The sequence below is a fragment of the Sarcophilus harrisii genome, chromosome 2, assembly GCF_902635505.1.
Source record: "Sarcophilus harrisii chromosome 2, mSarHar1.11, whole genome shotgun sequence".
NCBI lineage: Eukaryota > Metazoa > Chordata > Mammalia > Dasyuromorphia > Dasyuridae > Sarcophilus > Sarcophilus harrisii.
Window position 1 is genome coordinate 322,586,158 of NC_045427.1, and position 19,437 is coordinate 322,605,594.

Consider the following 19,437-nt stretch of genomic DNA (forward strand, 5'->3'; position numbering starts at 1 on the left):
GTTGTGTGACCCTGGGCAAGTCACTTAATCCCAGTTACCAAAAGAAAGGAAAAAAAGAAAGAAAAGGAAGAAAGGAAAGAAAGGAAAGAAGGAAAGAAAGATCATTTCTTATAGAACAATAATATTCTATAACATTCATATGCCATAACTTATTCAGCCATTCTCCAACCGATGGGCATGCACTTAGTTTCCAGTTTCTTGTCACTATGAAAAGAGCTACCATAAACATTTTTGCACATGTGGGTCCCTTTCCTTCCTTTAAGATCTTTTTGGGATATAGGTCCAATAGGAACACTGCTGGATAAAAGAGTATGCACAGTTTTATAACTTTTTGAGTATAGTACCAAATTACTCTCCAGAATGGCTGGATCCATTCATAACTCCACCAACAATGTGTTTAAGAGTCCCAGTTTCCCCACATCCCCTCCAAAGATTCATGCTTGTCTTTTCCTGTCATCTTAGCCAATCTGAGAGGTGTATAGTGGTTTCTCTGAGTTGTCTTATTTGCAGTTTTCTGATCAATAGTGATATAGAGCACCTTTTCATATGACTAGAAATAGTTTTAATTTTTTCACTTGAAAATTGTCTGTTCATATCCTTTGACCATTTATCAATTGGAGAATGGCTTGAATTCTTATAAATTTGAGTTAATTCTCTATATACTTTAGAAATGAGGCTTTTATCGGAACCCTTAAGTGTAAAAATGTTTTCCCAATTTATTTCTTCCCTTCTAATCTTGTCTGCATTAATTTTGTTTGTACAAAACTTTTTTTAGCTTAATATGATCAAAATTATCTATCTGGTATTCAATTATGAGTTCCAGTTCTTCTTTGGTAACAAATTCCTTCCTTCTCCTAAATCTAAAAGGTAAACTATCCTATATAATTCTAATTTGCTTATAATATTACTCTTTATGTCTAAATCATGAAGCCATTTTGCCCTTATCTTGATATATGGTATCAGGTGTGGATCAATGTCTAGTTTTTGTCATATTAGTTTCCAATTTTCCCAGAAGTTTTTGTTAAATATTGAGTTCTTATTCCAATAGCTGGGGTCTCAGGGTTTGCCAAGCTGTAGATTGCTATAGTTATTGACTATTTTGTCCTTTGAATATAATCTATTCTACTGACTGATTACTCTTTTTTCTTAGTCAGTATCAAATGGTTTTGATGACCACTGCTTTATAATATAGTTTTAGGTCTGGGACAGTTAGGCCACCTAAGGGTTAATAATCTATGAGAAGATTTGGGGTCAGATATAACCCAAGGAGTAATATGTCTGTCTAGAATCCAAATGGAAACATTTGGGGTTATCTTTTTTTGTCATTTAAATAATACACACTTCTAGCTTCCATTATTATAGTTAAATGAGATATGATCATCTAACTTTTGAATTAACTTACCTATCAGAATTACATGTTAATAATTATAGCAATCCATTAGTTCAAGTTAATGCTTAGGAAGATCTTTAATGGGGAAAACTACCTATGAGCTTATTGTCTATTCTTCCTACATGTCCACTGAAGTAATATTCACCCTAGTTTCCCCTTTTTTATCCACACATGAAAAAAGTAAGTTAATTTTCAAAATAAATCCAGATCACATTTCTGAGATTCTAATCTAACCTAAATATAGATTGGGTAGACTTTTGGTCTCCGCTTTATAAGTACAAACATGTTACTTTAGAGATAAAGAGGAAAACAAAATTCTTAAATATCATTTAAGTTCTTAGAACTTTATGGTCTCTAATCATTGGGTCAACCCAGAAATAAGACAAATAAGACAAGATTCCTGATTCTCCAGGTTTCTCTTATTAACAATTCTCTTATATATTAAATATAGACTATATGCTTTGTCATTGACTAACCATTGGACAATACTCTCCTCCAAAAAGAGACATGGTAATTCTTCATTAGAATACAAAAGATACATGAATTTTATTTTATTTTAATTTTTATTTGATATATTTCCCCAATTACATTCAAAACAATTATTTTTTGGGTACATGAACTTTAAAAAGCATAAAGTATTCAATTTAACAGATCTGGCTGAGAATTTTCAACTATCATAACTCTCCCGCCTTCATAATCTAGGGCTGACAGAACTGCTCTGCTCCCCCCATTTATCTCTTTGTACTTTATACAGCTAGCTACACCCAATTCCATATGAATACTCTTATCAGACATAACCACTTAACAAATGTTTGACAGAATTACCCTGAACAGAGGCAGCTGCTTAACTCATCAAGCAGACTACAAGCTGGTATGGCCATATAAGTAGTCATATACATGTACAATCATACCCCCCCCCCCCCCACACACACACACACACCTGTCCCAGTTCTCTTCTTCCCTCCCTCATATTCCTCTCACCCTGCCCCAAGTAAAATGACAGCAGGACCATACAACTTTTGGAAATTTAAACGCAAAAAATTATAGTCCCGACTACTCCTTAATCAATACTTTAGCCCTACTAGGCACTTTTCCCACACTGTCTAGAAAATTATGAGTACAACAATTTGCTACTAACAAAAGATCACAGCATTTTCAAATTTTATATTTAGTAACTCTTGAAGCATTTACAAGAAACTAATAAATATCTGTAATACATTGAAATTCCTCTATGACATTAGTGTCAAGAGGACAACAGTCATACAGACAGACAGTAAAAACGAGTTATAGCATATGTAATTATGGGGAAGGCCATGATTTGGTGTATAATATACCTGGATCCATGTAATATGCTAGTTTTAGTATTCATTTATGAACTATTTAAATTATTTTTGGGTCTTTTTCAAAATTTGTCAATAGCACTATTTTTTCAAATGCATATAAAGATAGTTAACATTCATTTTTGTAAGACTTCTGTGTTCCAAATTTTTCTTTCCCCTCCCCACTTTTTAACATCCCCTGTCCCCAAGACAGCAAGTAATCTGATAGAAGTTAAATATGTGTAATTCTTTTAAACACATTTCCATATTTGTCATGTTGGGCAAGAAAAATCATACAAAAAGGGAAAAAACTATAAGAAAGAAAACAAAGGTAAAAATACTATGCTTCTATCCATATTCAGTGTCCATAATTCCCATTTTTTTGTTTTGTAAAAATACACAAACACATATATATTAAATATATGTTGATGTCAAGTTTCCCCCAATAATGTTAATGTGATTTTTTAATAATCAACCACAATTTTTCATACATAAATAGCTTATGATGTTTGAAGAAGCTTTCTAATAGTTTTCTACTTCAAAAAAAAAAAAAATAAAAACCATAGGTATTAGGCACTGTTGTGTCATATGAAGTGCCCACAGAAATGCTAGCTAGCTTGCACATATCGACTTCTGTGATCAAATTGAAAACAGAGAACTCCTGAGTTGTGGTAACTTGATTACAATTTATAAGGATGACTGGAATTCCCTGCTCTCAACAAGGAGAAGCCTGATCTCAGTGTGACAACACAAGCCAAAAGGTTATTAGAAACCTTGTCTAACATATGTAGTTGTGGGAAACAGTGTGGTACAGAGGAAAGGACACTCGCTCTGAAATCAGAGGATCCTGTCTCTGACTCTACACTTCTGGGCTCATGGGCAAATCACTCACTTAAGTTCCCTGGGTCAGTTTCCTATTTTATAAAAGGGGAATATTAAATTAGATGGTTCTTGAGGACCCATCTGGTTCTCTACATGCCTTCTGGTTCTACAACTATGAGACTATGATTGACATGACTCCCTAATGCCTTTAGGACAGAATGTTAATTCCTCAGTCTAACATTTAAAAGTGTCCTATCACTTGGTTCCTCCCTCCTTTTCTGGTTTTATTTCATGTTCCTTTTGGAAACTGTTCTAATCTACTAATTACTGGTTATTCCCCAATATGTCATTCTATCTTCCACCTATGACCCTTTTCATTAGTGTCTTGAATATACTCCCTCCTCATTCCAGCTCATTAGATCCAATTCACATGCAAGTCAAGACATTACCCTCATATGATTGTCAAGGATAATGAAGGATGAGCAAGAAAATCCTTTAACTTTCATCAAAGCATCATTAGTCTTTAACAGATCTTCCCAATTACTAATATTTTTCCTTTTGAAATTGCTTTGTATATACTTTGTGTGTATGTGTGTGTGTGTGTGTGTGTGTGTGTGTGTGTGTGTGTGTATTCTATTATCCTTATAGAATGGAAGCATCATGAGGTCAAGAACTATTTTCTTTACATTTTTTGTATCGCCTACATAGTATTTTCTTTATAAAGCAACTAAACATTTGTTAGAGTGAATCAAAACCTTACTTTATGACTGACATTATAGATGTTTTAATAAGATTGGAAACTTAATTTCTATTTAACTATAAATTGGAAAATTAATTTTACTTAGCTAATTTTTTAAAATGCTCAGAAACTTTGACAGCAGAGAAGCCATTCTTATGATCAGGCTACTTAGGATTCCATTGATAGATGTGCTCTAAAAATGTACTAAGAAAAATATGTTTGCTCCACTAAGGAAAAAAAATGCAACAAAACTCATGCCCTTAGAGGCAGAGCAGAAAATCAGAGCTTGAGTAGACAAAAGTTATGAGAGCAGGATTCTTCCTTATTCAGAAATATTGAGCACCTATCACACATAGCACCTCTATAGTCATTACTTAGCACTTCTAAAAGATGCTTGCTTATGTGTAGATGCCACCTTTGGCTGTGATTTCCTCAGTTTTCACAAGCTAAGTAGCATTAATCCTGGCCATTATTAGGGTGAGAGACTAGTTCACAGAGGTTCCAAGAAATGGCACCAAGGAGGCTTTACCAGACAGCAACAAGGCAGCAAGTCTTTTAGCAAGTTCACTATTCTGCCCATAGCTTCCCCTTATGGAAAATACCTCAAGCTAAAATATTAACTACAAAAAATAACTTTAAGAAAACCCTACATTTTATAGAAATAAGGAATAAGTTGTAGAATTGTTGAGAACACAGTTCTCAAACTAGAAAAATCTGGGTGTCATTGTTCCAAAGATATCCCAATTTGGGGGTTCTCCTGCTGAAAAATTATCATTCTGAATTTAGACCAGGAAAAATCACAAATATTTATTAAGCATTGTGTACAAAACATTGTGCCATATAACAATAAGTATGACATGGTTATTGCAATCTAGTTAGGAAGACATAATATGTATTCATAAAAAGGTAAGTAATGTCATAAGGCAGCATCTGAAAAACAAGTGATTCAACCAGGTCTTCAATCTCTAATATTCTGTTTGTTTATTGTTTTTTTAATTAAGTGGCAAATGAGAGCCATGTTTTAATTATTCTACATATTTCAACATTTTACAAATTCATGCTTTCATACCAGTTAGTATACAATCTTTATCAATGGAAATTGTAACCCCTTGGTACATCAGAAGACAATTTAATGAACTGTTGCTGTCAAAAAATAAAATCACTGTCAGGCTGGCTCTTGGGTAAGTAAGTCTCTCCAAATTTAACTCAACTGATCTTCACATAACAGTCTTTAGATAAGAATTCTTCTCAGTCTAGACTCAAAATCTTTTCTGTGTGCTGACAGATCTTAGGATCAGTTATTATAACTTTCAAGAACTTAGAATTCATGAGACAATGAATCCAGAAATAGGATTTTTTTTTGCAAAAATTATTAGTGATAATAGCTATTAGCCTCACCAAAGAAGCAGCCACAGACCCAAGCTAACTCCAGTTCAATTCCCACATCTGATACATACTAGACTTTGAGTAAATCACTTAACTTTTCAGCCAACTCTCTAAAACTATAAATTGAAAAAAAATGGTAGCCATTACAGTTCTCTATATCAATGAAAGCTTAAATTTATTTCTTACTCCTATCCCTATCAGCCTAAATACTTGGAAAGAAATAAAGATCAAACACACACACACACACACACACACACACACACACACACACATATAATGAGAAATACTAATTCCTCTGTTATCAAGAGTTGGGAACAATGGCCAAAACCAACCTGGATACATGAATTTTGTTCGAATTTTTCTCCTGTGAATACATTAAATGAGGCATGTTTCTTTATCTCCATTCTGCTTATTTATGGTTCAGAGGAGTACAGGTTTAAAGCTATAAAGAACCTGAGAGATCATGCAATCCAAACTCCTCATTTTACAAATAAAGAACCCTGAAGTCTAGAGATGTTAATTGACTTGGCCAAGTTCACTCAGGCAACAAATAAGAGAAGTAAGACTCATACAAGCACACTAATTCCACATCCAGGTCTTTTCCCACTGTGTCACAAATCCTTTCTCCAACTTTTTCAGGAGTCATTTTTAATCTTTAATCTCCTCTAAAATGCTAGCCACTTCTAGCAGGGAATCATTTTCAGACTTAATGAGAATTCTTTCTATTCTTTCATCCAAATTGCTTGTTGTTATTCAATCATATTTGACTCTTCAAGACTCCATGCCAGGCTCTTTAAAACTCCACTCTCTCTCAAAGTCTGTCCAAGTTCATGCTTGTTGCTTCCATGATACTATCTATCCATTTAGTCCTCCATGATCTCCTTTTCCTCTTGCCTCCAATCACTTTTCCCAACATCCAGGTCTTTTCCAAAGAGTCCCATCTTCATATTATGTGACCAAAATATTTAAGCTTCATCTTTTGTAGTTGACCTTCCAGAAAACAGCCTGAATCAGATCACTTAGCAACATATGAAAAATCTTTGTGTGTCTCTCTCTCTTTCTCTCTCTGTCTTTTCTCTTTTTTCAATCAACTTTCATAGGTTTAGATCATGAGATCAATAAATGGAAAGTTCGGTGAACAGCATCCTTCTGACATTAGACAACAATAAATATAACAATGAAACAAAGGCCTTTGCCTTAATTTGGCTACGACAGCTACTATGGCATAAACAGCTACCACCCTCGGTCAGATAAGCCCAACCACAACTCTAGAGTAGAGTATCCAATATCCAACTCACTGCCACATGTGACTCAAAGCATTCCTAAGTGTAACTGATTAAATTGTAATTGGGAAATATTTAACATAATAAACACGACATTAAGCGAAGATATTAGTTATTTTCTAAATCAGCAGGCTGCAGGAATCCTTAAGTAGTTTGTGGCCCCCCATTTCTATGTCACTATTGCTTTAGAGCAGCAGTCACACAATGAACTCTTGAGTTGTTAGAGACCACAGAGGTCATCTGTTCTAACCCCTTATTTTAAAGAAGGGATTTGGAGAGTTGAAGCAACTTGTTTTAGGCCACACAGCTATGCAGAGGACCTGAAATTCAAACCCAGTTCATCTGATTTCAGACTCAAAGAATTTTTATAACTGAGTTCTTGCTCTCTGAACCTAACTCTGAACCTCTTCACACCAATTACCTTCTTATGTTGGAAATATCTCTAATTCTGTGGCCTCTTACACTAACTGCCTAATTTCTCTCTAGAACTTCCACTTGAAGAAGCTCCAAAATCCATCCTGCTCACATTTAACGTGCCTCAGTTCACCCTGACTTTCTGGACTTATACTCCTCTCCCACCAACCCTGATTTTTATCTCCTTTCAATGTGTATTTTCTCTTATTAGAATGTATGCTTCTTTAGGGCAGGAATCATCTTTTGTTTTACTGGATTTATCTTCCTAGCACTTGGCATAGCTTATGGCATTTAGTGAGAATTTAACTAATGCCCTCCCTAATTTAATCTGCATTGTGCCATATTAGAGGTATAAGGGATTATCTAGTTCAATTCTCTGAATGTACAGGTGACTAAAATCTAAACTGAGGACTAGAGAATTGTCTTAAAGTTAACCAGCTGATAAACAAGTCAGAAGACAGGAATTCTCTCTCTGAGTCCTAGAGTCCAGCAGACTGTCACCTGTACTAAATCCACCACTGTTCACCAAGAAATAGGAAAAAAAAGAAAAAGAAAAAGAAGGTTATGTGGGTCCTCTAAACTAACAGAGCAAACTCTAGTCATTCAGATCTGTGAATTTTTTAAAATTCCCATATTATTGGAACTCTCTTGCTTTTTTAAACAAAATTCAGTTGCCGTTTTAGCCCCTTCCTTTATCAGAAAACAAAATCCCTGAAAATTTCTCAGGATCCTATTCTCCCAATTCCGTACGTAAGAAAAACCCCAAATGCTAGTAAATCAAAGCTTACACACAGACTCTATATGGCCTTTCTGTAAGGTTATGTCTTCCCTGGATTCATGTACACCACATTCACCAGCAAACTAATGCCCATCAAAAACTCCGTCTTTACTCTAAAAAGGAGATTGGACTTGTGGGAAAGTCCAATCTGTATAGTACATCCACAAAAAGAACATGATCCTTGACTTTTCTCGTCTTCTCCCTTGGTTGTCTAAAATTAGCATGGTCCTGGGACAAATTATGAGGCATATTGTTCTTCACCACCCTCAGTCTCTGCTCTTTGAGTCTTTTTCCTTCCTCCATAGTTTCTACTCCCTAACCCATTCAATCCAGAGCCAATCTACAAAACGAGTTCTGTTTTGAGCATCTTGTGTTTGGGATCCCTATAGAATACCCAGGATGAGATGGTGCCACAAAAGGGAAATCCCAAAGGGCAGGTATTCTTCCCCCACGTACTGCTCTCCATTCAGTCTTCTCTTGGCAAAATTGCAAAACTGGGCCTGGCCGGGGGGTGGGGGGGAATGCATCAGGAAAAACAGACACACTGGTAAGGCACCTGTTCAGTGTTGCACATAGACACAGAGGATAGGGACACTGAGAACAAAGCTGTGAAAACACTGGCCAGAGCCCAGGCTTTGGCTGGATACCTAGCAGATGGCACTAATGCATACAGCCCAGAAGGCTTTGCATCATCTAGTACTCACCTGAAGAAGCAAAGAGGAAAAGAGAAAAAGATGGGGGAAGGGGGAAGAGCAAGCAAAGGAAATTTCAAACTGATGTAATACACATGAATAATGCAACGGAGGGTAATATAATGTTATAGACTCCACAAAATCAGAACTTATAAAATCTAATGAAGTTGGAGGTGAATGAGTGGGTAAGGGGTAATGGGAAATGACTGATTGAATTATCAGGCAACTCCTTAAAGCAAACAACTCTGAAATCATCCTAACCATTATCTTCTTTTTTGATTTTATCATTTTTGTCAATAGCAAAGTCAGGATAAATGGCATTTTATGACTTTTCAGACAAAACTCCTTCAAAAACTTGATCCAGCACAGAAGAAAGATTCCACCACAAAACTTTTCCCTTCACTTCCCTGGCTCATTCAATATTTTCACCAGAATCCCCTGACCTTGTTGCCAGCAGCTAACTGGCCATTTCTCAAGGGGATTTCTTCAAGCAAGATCAATAACAAAACAAAAACCCCAGGATACTGGTAGGACTCTTGTTCTGCTAATAACTCTTGTGGCTCTGGACAAAGTCATTCTTCTCCTATCACAATATTTTTCTTCTATTATAGTGGTATTACCCAGCCTACCACTCAGGGAGTACACATACAGATTAGCTAAGAATAACAATAGCAAATTGGAGAACTGAAAGCCAAAATGCTCACTAATCACCTCCCCAGGTGGAATGCTCCATCCAGAGCACCACAATGATTAAAGATTCCCAGGCTTTAGAAATTGAATTAAAGAGCAAAATACACAAGAAACCTCGAAGTATATCATATTGGCGTTTGAAATTGCCTTTACTTGAAATTGTTGTTCTCATAGACTGTTTACGAGGCAAAACTTTTGTCTTGCTGACTAACTTCTTAGTGGCATCAGAGATTCCCTTTTATGTCCAAGAGAATTTGAGGAGGGTCTTTGAGAGACCACAAGGATCACTGCCAAAGCTGTAGTTTGACCACTAATGTGCCATACAATGTTGGACAAACCAATTGCATCTGTATTCAAGAAAGAATGTTTTGAACTATACAGGATATTTTCCATTTGAGACTCGAAAATCTATGTTAATTTCTCAGCTGTAGCACAATGGATGCAATGCTGGACTTGAAATCAGGAAGACCCAAATGCAGATCTAACCTCTGACACACTTCGTTAGCTGTGTGATCCAGGGCAAGTCATTTTACCTAACAGCTAAGCAATCAGTATTCAAAGAATGATGGAGAGAGAGACAGAGAGACAGAGAGAAAGAGAAAGAGAGACAGAGAAAGAGAATGAGAATCTACTGAAAGATAAGTTTTAACTTTAATTTTTGGCTCTGCAACTGTGTTATCTTGGGTAAATAGTCTAATCTCACCAAATCTCAGTTTTCTCATTTTTGAGATAAGGAGCCTGTACCACCAAATGATCTTTTCTGAAGCTCTATTCTATAATATTTTAAAAGTGAAGCCACATACACACATACACACACATTACAGCACATATTACTATTGCTGTTCATCCTCCATTTTAGAAGAGGATCAATATCATCACAGGATGATATCTTGATATGTGGGTGAATTGGATTTAAGTGAGGCAGTATTGCACAAAATCAGCTCTCCAAAGTCATCAAAGTTTAGGAGCAAGACAATCAACATCTTGTTAAGTCTCTGTGACAATAAATCATCTACAAAGAGCATTACAGCCTAATTCCCAGCACAATGACACCATAGACTTGAGAAAGAAGAATGGCTACAAGTAAAAAATTTTCAGTAAAAAACAAAACAAAACAAAACAACCACGATTTTTTTAAGAGCTAAAAGGGACCTCAAAGGTTATTCAAATCAATATGTTCTCTTTACAGATTAGGAAACTGAAGTTTAGAAGAGTTAAATGACCTTAACCAAATCATATATACAAAGCTACCTATGGGCCAAAAAACCCAAAACAAAAAAACAAGACCAGAAAACAGATTTCCTGAAAGCTTCTTCCATGTCTTTTCTATGATACCTCATTTACTTTGAGTGCTCCTTTACCTCCTGTTTAGAAGGAGTGAAACAGCATGGAATATTAGAATAAGCTCTAGGCTGATCCCTAATCATTGGTCAAACATTGGTCAAGTTAAACTCTTCAGGCCTCAGATACTTTACAAAATCAGGGAATCAAACTAGATGATCTCTAGTCATCAAGTGTGACACTCTATGATTAGGTTTTCTGGTATGGTTAACATCTACAGACCAAGAAATATGGATCAAGTTTTAGTTGCAATAAACTTCAAGGGGGCATACAAATTGATGCACTGCAATTTTACTTTATTGGAATATAACAATAAGTATATCATTTTCCAAAGAATTTTTTGTTTATACAAAAGTTTTTACTATAATGATATTTGTTAAAACAAGATTTTGTCCAAATAAAATATTTGGTTCCTTTGTGTTCTTAAGATCATCCTAGCATATAGTAAGAACTTAATAAGTGATTATTGACTGACTGATAACTAAATATGGATCCCAGAAACAGAATGGGATAAAAAAAGACAAATGGTATATCTTTGTAACATTTTTTTTAAAATAGATGGATGGAACCAACAAAATAGGCATAACAACAGTTTCTTATTGGAAATGAGTGACCATCTCACATGGCCTAAAATTAGCTATTGTACAATCAACAAAAATGTCAAAGCAAGTTGGGGAAAAGGCTGCAGGAAGCAGTTTTAAGTCCATTTTTATTAAAAACACTCAGTGGAAAGGAGTAGGGGAATGTAGTGACATATTTAATGCACTTTACAGATGAGACTGAATGCAAAGCATTCATATATCAGAAAGGACACCACCAACACCAACACCATCTAGTGAGACTGGAAACATGAGAGGGAATAAAATGAGATCAAAGAGAGCTCACAGGCTTAGGGGTGGGAGGACTTGTTGGGGGGAGGGGGAGAAGCAGAGCATCCAAGACAGATAAGTGATGGGAGGGAGCCGCCTGGAACGCAAGAAAAAGACTTAAGAAAGCCAGAGGGAATCTCGCAATAAGATACTGCATCAATTTAGAAAAGGGGTGGGGAAGATGAGAAGGAAAAAAGCCAATGCTATTTTGAGCCAAGTATGCCTCAGTATCAAAAGGTTGGTGATTGGGGCCCTGCCTAGGAGGAGGGGCTAACTTGGCCACAGCTGTGGAATTGGACTAAGTGTCTGGTTGCTACCCCGGGCTCCCAGGAAATGTCTTTCCCTATCCAATCTGGCTGTAAGAGAGGCTCCCCAAGAGGATTTGAATAAGGAAGCCAGGCAGATTGGCTTTCCACTTCCCCAATCACTCTGATCTCAACTATATGATTGGTCCCTTTTCCCTTCCTTTCTTATTACCTCCACCTGAACAGGCCATCACCATTAACATTAACACAAGAAGAGTTCAGCAGGGACTCTAAATGAAGGCTCATTGAGTTCCCACCTTTCTTCAAAGGGGGAAGTAGTATGATATAATATTAGCAGCACCCCACACACATACAAACCACCACCATATGAAACCATTTTGTACACTACTATCATGTAAGAAAACTCCAGGAAAAAAAAATCCTCACACTACCCACCAGGACAGATCCTTGTACTTCTGTCTTTCCCAGGAAGAAGGCTTTGGGGTAAGAGGCCCTTGACTTCCTAGCAAACAACTCTGTCGGTCATTAACACTGTGTGTCCAGCAGGAAATCATCCGGTGACATGAACCAACCAAAGAAAAAGCTTTCACACCCAAAGAGCTCTCATGAAACAAGATCCTTCCCTTATCCTTATCAACCACAAGATTCATCTTACACCAACTCACTGAAAGTACCTCTTTGTTTCCCGGGAAGGCTTTTACCACATTCTTTCCAGGCTTCTATAGAATATCCATTTGCCCCCGAATTCTTCCCCTTCCCCAAAGGGATTCAAAGATGTGGACCATCTTCTCCACCCTCCTCCTTGTTAAGGACAGAAGACTTAATAGTGTGTAAAATGCCTTTAAAGAAAAAATGAAGAATAGAAGAATTACCGAATTTTTCAGCCAAAAAGACAGAACCTGTTCCAGCTTTCCCATGGCTTCAGAGATGGTGCTGACTCAAATGTCTGCCACTAACAGATTGTCACAGTCAACTTTCCCAACAAAAATACTTCCCCAACCTCCATACTATTTGCTTTATCTACCTGGAAGTCCACTGATTCAATATTGTATGTGTGATGATATCTCAGCCAGGTCCAAGCCCACCAACATTTGAAAGTTACAAGTTAGACTATATTTTAATGAGCTATTGAAACCACTAACCACCCCGTTCATGTTCTGGCTTTCACAAAAATAATTTTTTCCTCCATCACCAATTCAAGAGTATAATTAGTGAGTCAAAAACAAATGGATCTCAGAATTCTCATTCCCACTGAACAGTGTGACCTTGACAAAAATCATTCTTTCAATGACTCTGTAAATCAGATATAGGAACATCTACTACTAACCACTCTATTGGAAAGGTTTCAGAAGAGACCAGATGATGTCTGCAAAGTACCATCATCATACTGTATTTATGGAATACTTATCTTCAGGAAGGTTAAATGCTTTAAGAAGTTTCACATTTAAAATAAAAACTATTTTTATCTTAGCTTATTTTCTAAGGAGGAATTTTTCAGTCTAGTATTCCCTCTATAAAAATGTCACTAGCTGAAAGTCAGTTAGTGACTAAGAATTAGATTGCAAGTTTCCCATTGTCTCCATCTTCTATAAGAACACAATTCACTAGGCTAGTGGAAAGAAAATTGGCCTTGATCTCAGGACACCTGGGTTCATATTCTAGATTTGACATTCACTAATTGTGTGAACCTGAGCAAGTCACTTACTGTATGGGCCTCAAATTCTTCATCTGTATTTAGATTGGACAAAATGGTTTCTAAGGTTCCTTCAAACTCTAAATCTATGATTTTTAGAGTTTACAATTCATCTTCTACCTCTTTTTTTGTAGGCTACACAGGTTTCATAAAAAAAAAAACCCAGATGTTTACTGAGAGAAAAACTAAGGCAAGAATCAAATTAATCCTGGGTCATATACCAAAGCCCAAAACAATACATAGTTATAAACTACAGCAGTACACATAGTTCATTAGGATATATGTATTGAGTCCTTGAGAATAACTGCAAAACAAAGATTATCCTTGTCCTTTTCTTTCCCCATTTGGATCAAGAATTCCTTAAAGATAATTTTCTCTAATTTTTTTCTGAGTAACTTTAAAAAGCACGTAAATGTTTTCTGGAACAGGAACAATATGAGCAGCTAGACAGCCTAATACAGAGGGGACAGTAGTAAGTTACCATCCCCTACTACAAATTATATTCACAAATAAGTTCAAATGACTTTATCCAGCTTCTGAAAAGCAAACTATTTAGCTTAGCCCGAGATGAAATTCTCTCTAATTCACTTCAAACTAATAGTTTATTCCTAGATGTCACTAGCAGTTCTAATACTACAGCTTATTTCTTCACACTCACATGAATAAAAAGTTCTTTCCTTGCCTTTGACTGTTCTAGAAACTTTCTTATATCTGAAGATTACTCATAGGATACAGGATAAAGATAGGATTTCTTTTGAGCATATGAAGGACAGTATGGCCTCTGTTTATTTAAGAGATTTTTAAAATACAAAGCATTGAAAGGGTTCACAATAATCAACTACCTTGTGAAGAGAGGATGTCATAGGAAAAAGAACAGTGGCTTTGATAGCAAAGGATCTGACTTCAAATTCTCACTCTGCCACTTTTACCTGGCAGCCATTCCATTCTAAACGTTTTGCGATATTACTGATATTAGGATATACTCAGACATACACTATTATCATTAGCTGAGGCCATATCTATGTAATGTTGGTTTTTGATGATTTCCTTACCACTCAGGGTTCTGATAATTGGATCCCTTTCCTTTGTTCAATAAGCCGCATTATTTCCCTGATGCTGAGATTCATTTCACAGGGTTAACTTTGTCCCTCATCTTCAGGCTTCTTTCAAGTCTCAGCTAAACTCCCACTCGCATGAAACTTTTCTCAATTATTATCAATGTTAATGCCTTCCTTCTGAGATTAGCGTCAATCTTATTGTTCAGTCACTATTCATGGAATGGTTTGCCATTTTCTTCTCCATCTTTACGTATGAGAAAACTGAAATAAGTTAAATGCCTTGCCCAAAGTCATACAGCTATCTAAGTGTCTAAGGCCAGATTGGAACTCAGGAAGAAGAGTGTCTTCTTGACTCCAGACTTGTTGCTCTATCCACTGCACCACCTAGTTGTTCCTTATACCTGTAAATATTATGCACATACCTGATTGTTTGCTTATGGTCTCCCCTGCTCCTTGAGGGCAGGGACCATTTTAATCTTTCTTTATATCCCCAGATTTAGCACGGTGCCTGGCACAACTTAAACCCTTAAAAAACGCTTGTTTACTGACTGACCTTATCTTCTTCCCTTCTTTATCCCTCTCAATACTTTCCCAAGGGCCTTTGAGATCTCTTTCAAAGCCAAGAGCAGTATCCCAAACTCCTACACATATCTAAAAAGGCCTAACAGCCCCATTCTGGAAGCTAAACAAGAGCTTCTGTCAATCACTAGGCAGAGAAAAGGGGTAAGAGAGAGGAGAGAGGTTGGATTGCAGTGGGAGTGTGTGCATGAGAGAGAGTTTTGTTGAAGAAACAAAAAAAATACTGAAAGGCCTTAGCAAGCAGTATAAAAGTGAAATAGAGAACAAGGGCATGAAAAAATAAACTAATGCTTCCTTTGACCATTTATAAAGTGTTTTTATCTCAAAACATGTTAAGGAAAATATAATTGAAATATGTTTTGGGGAAAAACTGTACTTGGGGATTTTGTGAACTTTCTTTCTCTGAACCCCATACTCCTTTGGTTACTCTAAAACAAACATTCATTGGAAAATCAGGTGGGAGGATCTGTCTGGGTGTACATAACTAATTATTTTAGAGTATAATTTTATCAGTTTAATGGTGACTATTTTTAAAATTCTAAAACATGAAAACAATCATCAAATATTGAAAAAAAAAGAATTTAGTCTTACAAAAACCCAGAGGTTGTTTTTTAAAAAATGTAAATTTCAGTATAGAGTCTCCTAACTTCCTATGGACGTTTTAAAAAAATCTTCTACAAGAAAAGTAGTTTAGGAATATTCTTAGTCCTGTATATTCTTGGAAGATTCAGCTAAAATACTAGGTAGTATTAATCATCATTATTTAAATCAGCTTTAAAAATTTTGTCTTAAGTAGGCTCCAGAATTCTTTAACAACTAATCCCACTGTCTGGCACAAAGAATATAAGGTATAATATAAATAGGCACAAGGTATAATATAAATGGGGACATATTGATTGCTATTCTGATAAAAATAAAAATAAAGTTTAAAAGCCATTTTTTTTTAAAAAGCAAGTTACATGATCTATAGTTTTATCCTAACAAAACTAGATTTTATATTTTTAACAAACAAACAATAATTTATTAAGTACTTAGTATGTGCCAGGTATTGTGTTAAGTGCTGGGGATATAGTCAGTCAACATTTATTAAGTGCCTAGTAGGTTACAAGCACTACTCTGAGCAGTAGGGTTAACAAAAAATAAAACAAAAAAACCCAACTCCTGCCTTTATGTCTCACAATCTAATGAAGAGGACAACATATAAACAAACTATGGATAAGGATAAAACTGGAGATAATTAACAGGAGGAAGATACTAGCATTAAGGGGAAATCAGAAAAAGATTCTTATGCTTTTAGCTGGACTTGAAAGAAGGCAGGGAACAGGCAGAAGATGGCAAGAAAGAACCACTAGGGAGAATGCATAATCAGGATAGGAAAGAATTATGTGAGGAACAGAAAGGAGACCAGTGTTTCTGTTCCAGTGTTTCCCAGTTATGGGAATGACTAAAGTATAAGAAGATTGGAAAAGTAGGGGTGGTCTTTTGAAGGATTTTGAATGCCAAAAAGAGAGGATTTCCTATTTGATCCTGGAAGTGAGCATAGAGACATGAAGCAGAGAGACAAACCAAAAGGCTATAGAAACAATCCAGAGATAAAGTGATAAGGGCCTCCATCAGGCTAGGAACAGAAGCAGAAAAAAGAGGAGGATATATACAAGATATATAAGACACAAGATATGAAGCTGAAATCCCCAAGAGTTGGCAACAATTAGTTGGGGTAGAGTGATGGGGATGAGAAAGAAAATGGAAGTAGAGGATTGACAGCAACTAGTAATTTAGGAGGACGGGAGGGTTTAAATGGGGGAAAAAATTTAAGTTCAATTTTAAGGATCCTAAGTTTAAGATGATTATATGGCATACAAGTCAAGATGTTCATTTGGAGACACAAGACTAGAAGTTTAGGGCTGGATAAATAGATTTGAGAATCAGCACAGAAAGAAATCCGTGGGAGCAAATTGTATCAAGTTAATTTGCTTGTGGTCTACTCCACTCCTTGAGGTCAGGGTCCATTTTTACCCTTTTTTATATTCTCAGAACTTAGTACAGTAGCCTAGCGCATCTTAAACCCTTAATAAATGCTATTTACTGACTGACCTTACCTTCTTCCCTTCCTGAAACATAAATATTCCAGAATCAATCCACAAATGTGTTTTGCCTTATATGACACTAAAAGAAGTGATATAAAAATGTTACAACTCCTGTCTTCAAGAAGCTTAAAAGTTATTTTAGAAGACCAGATATACACATTAAAAAGTTAAATATTTTGACAGTGTCAGACTTGTGACATCTTCATTGATATAAAGAACTTTTGGTATGGAAACTTCCTCTAATGAAGTATAGTAACTAATCTATAATTTAGATCTTAATGATTTGCCTAATGTAACAATGAATTAAGTTACATGTCCAAGATCACAGAGATAGCATGTGTCAAAAGCAGAATTTGAAATTAGGTTTTCTTAGCATGTAGTAAGGGGTTTCCATTTTTTTTTTTACTATGCTTCTAATTACTATACTTCTAAATTGCAATTCTTAAAACAGCATGAATCACATAATATATATGATATATGGGAGATGAAAGGAGATAAGAGGAGATGTGATTAATGATAGGTTATAATATACTATGATATTATAAATTACTTATGATAAATAAGAAGCAGTGACAAAAAGTGCTCTAAGGGCTTCAGAAGATGGAAGATGCCTAAGAGCTAAAAACAGGCAGAAAAAGCTTCATGAAAGAGTGCATAGAGTGTGTTTTAGGCAAAACCCCCACAAAACTCTACATATCAATGGTATTTGAATGGAATATAATATGACCAAAACTTAGCAGACAATTATTGAATTAGTAGAAAAATATGACATTTTAAAAACAATTTAAACTGTTGAAATTTCAAACCTATGAAATACATACAAGCATTTTGTATGCATATGAATACATATTTTCATAGATTCATATGTATAAAATTATGGGCAAAAGACATGAAAGAATGTAAAGACAGTAGCAGATTAAAATAATTTCTAAGATGTTTTTGCCAAATCTAAATCTCAACTATGCAGCATCTTAATCTGACTTTCTGACATAGATATTGCGAGAATAAATTTAAAGTTACTGTGACAATTTCCTTCGATTCTAAATCACAAGTTATTTCATTTAGGTAATATTAATATTGGCATTTCTGAGAGTTTTTCATAGATTTACTAAGATAATGATAATTACTTTTCTAATACTGCTAATATTGTTCTATATACACAATTTGATGAAAAAACATTCTTCAAATTTCCTCTATTTCTAAAAGGCAACATGATTAAAAAAAAAAAAAAACCTAGCAGGGAGTCAGGAAGATGGGTTCAAATTCTGCTTCTGAGATATAACCAGTTGGGTGCCCATAGTCACTGTCAATGTAACCTTTCAGAGCCCCCATTCCCACAAAAGTTCCACTGGAGGAGAAAGTTTCCATACCAGAAGTTCCAATGTAGTATATTGATGAAATCACAGGTCCAGAACAGGGCCTCTACTTTATAATGCTGAACAGCAATTTCTGAACAAAGATTTTATTGATGTATGAGTAAGTACTAGACAGACTTCTTCAAAACACAAAAAGAATCACTTATCTATCCCTTCTATTCCACATCCTCCCCACCAAAAAAAAAAAGTACTTGTGACATTTCCTTTCATTTCCTTGCCTATTTAGAATTTGATGAGTAAAACAATCTGTCTGCATTCTCAAGATTTGAAATGAAAAGATAAGCACATACAGTAATGATCCAAATTTTATTCCTTTTCACTGCATACCACCTTTCCAATTAAATACCAACTACTGAACCATGTGTAATACTTTTTTTCTTAAGAGTTGTCCAGTCATCTAACATCCAAACTCAATCTTACTTTATTTTATGACATCTGATAGGAATGTCATATGGTAATAAGGCAAAAGACTTTAAAGTTTAAAAAAAAAAAAAGGAGGGTGAAATCTTATTTTTCCCTTCTGTAACTTAGATAATGTAAAAAAAAAATTTAAGTTGCAACTTCAAACTAAAACACAGCTTCAACTGAACATCTAATGTTTTATACCAAAACAAGCAGATGTCATGAATCACCCACAATAGAACAATCCCTTTTT

General features: G+C 35.5%; 1 protein-coding gene across 4 annotated transcripts in view; it reads right to left on the reverse strand.

The window, feature by feature from the left end:
* SPTB (spectrin beta, erythrocytic) overlaps positions 1-19,437 on the reverse strand; it is a 166,026-nt gene that overhangs the window by 137,617 nt on the left and 8,972 nt on the right. Inside the window, exon 1 of one of the 4 annotated variants that reach the window (XM_031952716.1) lies at positions 12,664-12,828. The exons of the other annotated variants lie outside the window; for them this stretch is intronic. The gene's annotated coding sequence lies outside the window, so the exon portion shown is untranslated. Of the gene's footprint in view, positions 1-12,663; positions 12,829-19,437 lie in introns of those variants that run through there. 4 annotated transcript variants of the gene reach the window in all.